Below are 4906 nucleotides of genomic sequence, written 5' to 3'. Positions count from 1 at the left end.
ATTTGTCGCTCTCCCTCTCCTATATGTAACAGGACATACCCGAGATGTTATATGGCCACAGGGTGATGGAAGGAAATATGGAGACGTAGGCAGTACACTTTCTACTTGCTGCAATTATCTCTCCATGCTTGTGGTCCAAGTTACCATTGTACCATGTATTTATAAATAAATTACCAATTTTACATATATTGTCACAAAGTTTTCTCTACATACCTTAAACTTCTTTGCCAAAGACATACCTCCAACTACTGTATGAAAATGAAGCCCATCTATCCTTATCAATACAATACAGTATTCAACAAAACTTCATTCCCTATGCGCATAAACTGCTAAATTATATAGTATATAAATTAAATATCCCAAAATACTAATTCTTCACTGCAAACCCCTAAAAGGTGACCATTATTATTTTATACCCTTAGCGCCCCTTAACTATATTGTATACCTTAGCAGGCTTTAAATCAGGCTTTAAATCTAAATAAATGATCATCAGTGGAAGTCTATATATATTTTCTTGCCATTAGAAAATGATTTCTGTAAATAAAAAAGCACACAGATTGTAATAAGACCATGACAGATGCAAATAACCTAAAAGCTATGGTTACCTATTTCCATAATACGTGGGGATATCAGAGAAATGTTTTCACTAAAAAATACATTCAAACAAGGGTTATTTTTTTTAAATCCCTTTTCCTGGAATATTTCTATTGGAGTTATTACCCAACCCAGGTAGTTGTGGTATGTGAATTCATATTCCAGGCCGATATCTCCAACCTGTACGGTCCCATCCCATAGTAATGATAATGTTACAAAAAATCAATCAGCTCTAAATCATTAATATGTACCTGAAAAAAAATTCTGTTTCCCTTATGTTACCACCTTTCTTGAGAGCTGTACTTATTATGTCTGTATTAGCTTAAATAATCACACGGATCTTAAATAATAAGATATTTGTTAACAGAGAATAGAATTAACAAATATACAATAATTAATCATGAGAAGCTAAAAAAGCTAAAAAAGTAAAATTATACGTTATGCAAAGAGTCCATCCTCCACATGCTGCACCCTGGCTGGGCTCTAAAGGAAGAGAGAGAGATTGGGGTCTGTGACCCTTTTTATGATAGCCAAGACCCCTATAACACTCACTGTGGGAAATCACCTCTCACGTGTACCTGCAGGTATTGTCCAGTAGAGAAGTCCCTTGTCTCTGCTAACCGGCTAGTCCAGGTTCCTTTTGGGGGTCATCAGATAGCATAAACCAGGAAGTATGATTGGAGATTGAAGCAGATGCTTCATTATACAACCCCCATACCTCACAACTAGTATGGTGTAATCTTCCCGATATGTTATCTTTCCATCTAGTTTCTTGGCTTCAACAACCGGCTTGAGTCATCCTGCTGGTTTTGCTCTCAGAAACCTTTCAAAGCCAACCCCCACCATGGTTCACCAAAAGTCACATTGAACAAAACATTTCAAATGGATGATTTTATACAACTTTAAACAGCCAAAGACACAGCAGCAGATACATTGGTCATACTCAGTATTCGGTGCTTAAACTGTAATGAACTGTAACAAAATAATTTGGAATTGGTCTAGGAAAATGCAGAAAACTGTTGGCTGTTAAAAATAATTGCCTCCTATTTCCATATGACATATGAGTAGCAGAAACACGATGAAGTCATAATTTCCTTAAGTAGATGTGTCTGTTGGTCCACAGAAAACAATCTGGCACATTAAACACTGATGGTTTTAGAATGATAACAAATACAAATGATTCCCTTTCACGATTACCTCCAATCAACCAAAGCTTTTTAATTGATGAAAATAAATCCAGTGAAATCTCTTTGGTCCCCTCACAGTGTATCTGTCAGTTTCAGGTTGTACAGGTGTCCTGGTTATAATGTGAAAGTGGTCTAGGAAAGGTAAAACCAATGATCACCTCCAGAATCAAATATAACAGCAAGAAGCAGAGCCATCCTCATTCTCTCCTTATCTTTATTCTCCTATTCAATCCGTGTCACTTTTCCTGCGTGAGATTATATCACTGACAATACTTTGGATATTTGCTGTGACTGGCCATTTGTACGTTGGAGGTAGAGTACAGCTGAAGATTGTATTACCAGTGATTACACTATCGCCTGTCATTTCCATCATTGGGCCTGATGTAATAAAAGCTTTAATAACTCCTAGCATGTCTTCCCTGACAGTTGTTGGGTTCTATTGTTGGTTTTGTGGTATTTACACACCAGCACTTTCCCTATCACACAATGCTGTATATAGAATATATAACTGTATGAAATTCTGATTTTCAGTTAAATGTATATATTCAAAAACTATTTACCCAGTCTTTATAATTCTCAAATCATTCTCACAAATTTAATGCCATCAAACACATAACCCTCTTTCTTTTTATGAATATTTTTTTTTGGGCAAACATTACAGTTTGGTCAATATTACACCGTCATGGTGCAACATGTTCTAATATCATTGCTTTATACTGCACTCATTAAACCAGCCGTATTGTACGTTTCAAGAAAACACACACAAAACAATAATAATAATAACGGTAAATGTTTAAACAACCCCAGACCAATGTCTGACTACAAGTGCTCCACCAATCTGCCCCAAGGCTTTAAGACTGATTGGTTTTATATGAAATGTGATATAGAAGGTCAAAAAAGATTTCACAAGTCCAGAAAAGAAAAATTATTTAGGTTCATCACTTTGAAATATGTAAATAAGGAGTAAAATGATTAAATAATTGGACCGCCATGGGCACCCACTCAGGTAGGCAGGTAATGTATAGAAGGAACACAACTTCTCCTTCTCCTAGACTGGGGTATAATATAACGATCAGAGTGAGATGATACCGTACAGTCCACAAATAGATTGCTAAACCTAGATTAACAGGTAGGTACAGGTAGAAAAGGTAGGGGGGTCTCTCCTGAAAGTGATAGTCATATAAACAACAATGAGGAAAAGTTGCGTTCATGGGAATTTACCACATAGGAGATGACTACTCTTTTTGGGGTGGCTACCTGTCTTATCTTTGGTGAAGGGCACCTTGTATGTCTCAGAGCAGAAATGGAAGAATGAATGGGCAGATGGGACGTGGGATCTTTGGTAAAATCATAGATATACGTACAGTTAGGTTCAGAACATCACACCTCACTCAGAAACCCCAATTTACCTGTAAGACATAAATAATAATAAATAATAATAATAAACTTATTAAATAGATTACAGCCCATGAGATGGTGAGCAGTGAGTACGTTACGTGAGCAAGCTATAATAATGATTTTGTCAAAAATATACCGAACAGTGTTTATATATATAGATAGATAATTGCATGTAAGCGTTTATTATGTCCAAGTGTGCTATTTAAATAAGTATTTGAGCAAAAATTTATTACATACAAAAGAGCTTAGAAACTGTCTCCCTTTAAATAAAACGTTATTCGGCCATATCTGAGAAGGCTGGTAAATGGAGATGTCTGGTTCATCTCAGAAAAGGAAGAAATCAAAGCATTGTACGAGTTCAACCGCATGTTCAACCACACTTCTCCCATTCAACTCTATGAGAGTGTTTGGGAAGCACTTGGTGTAGGTGTTGCGGCACATTTCCTGAAAGTGACATGTTGCCTTTGGTCATGCAGTTGCTTTTCTGCTTCTAGAGGAAAACGCAGACGCCTTTCCTGGAGGCCTAGTAGCAAATGGCTCTACATCTGGAAGAGGCTTTCCATGGAGTTTTCAACTACAAACTTTAACATACAAACGTGTAGTGAAGAACATCTACAATTATGTCTCTGCATTCCTCCATCTTCTCACAACGATATCTTTCAGCGTGTTGCAGGCCAGGACGATTACGGCAGCCATGATGGATGGAGATGATGTCAAAAGTCCACATGACCACATTAGAGAGTTCCATGGTATCTATGGGTTTTCCAATAAAAAGCATCACTCGAGACAAGAAGAAAGAAGTGAACACGAGACGTAAGTGGAAGATTGTCCTCAGTGCTGTGACATGAGCCTGAAGATTTGGACGTGTGGATCCGGAGTCATTATTCTTCACCCTCCAGACGTGTCTGACCAGAAAGGAGAAGGTGAGAAGAAGGCAGAGAAGAGTGAGGAAGAATGGCAGAATGCAGCCTAGGAGGGTCACTGGCACGAAATATGGAAAATTGGAATAGTACATAGTACAATAGTTTTGGAAGGTTTTTTTGTACTGTTCTGCACAGGCTGGATATCTCTGTGTGAACTATAAGCTCAGATGGCCAGGACACTCACAGAGAATATCCCAAGTGCTGTCAGGGCTAGAATATGACTCAGGAAGGGGGACAAAATTCCCTTAAACCATGAGAAGAACCCGTATGTGAGATTGGTGATACTGGTACAGTAGAGAGCCAGACGGTCAGCCAAAAGCTGTAATATGTTAGGAATAAGCTGTATAGTATATAAGACTGAGAGAGGCAAACTATTCCTTGTACACTCAGCAAACACTGGAGGAGAATATTCACAATGGTGTTACCCAGAAATATCACATCGCAGGACTTCTCTGCCTTCCTGATGCTTCCATGGTTAACAATGACAATACAACTGTTAGGAGGTATTGTTAGGAGTCATGTTGTGGCTTTGGTGTGAGTGCTCAGGTCAGAGATGACAGATGATAGTTTTCTGATTCATCTAGTGATTGATTTTGCATAAATGTGATGACTTCATTTTAGTGCCAACATCTAAATCCCATAGTAAGCTGTGTACAGTTTTCATATCTTTACCATTACACCAGTGTTCTTAACCCCCTCAGGACTGGTGACTTTTGGTCTCCAATTGACCATTTTGTACATTTAGCAATATGATTGTTGAATTTCTATATCAATAGGGGACAAATAAAACTTTCAATAGGTGGG

The sequence above is a fragment of the Pyxicephalus adspersus genome, chromosome 7 (assembly GCF_032062135.1).
Source record: "Pyxicephalus adspersus chromosome 7, UCB_Pads_2.0, whole genome shotgun sequence".
NCBI lineage: Eukaryota > Metazoa > Chordata > Amphibia > Anura > Pyxicephalidae > Pyxicephalus > Pyxicephalus adspersus.
This window is presented reverse-complemented; position numbering follows the sequence as displayed.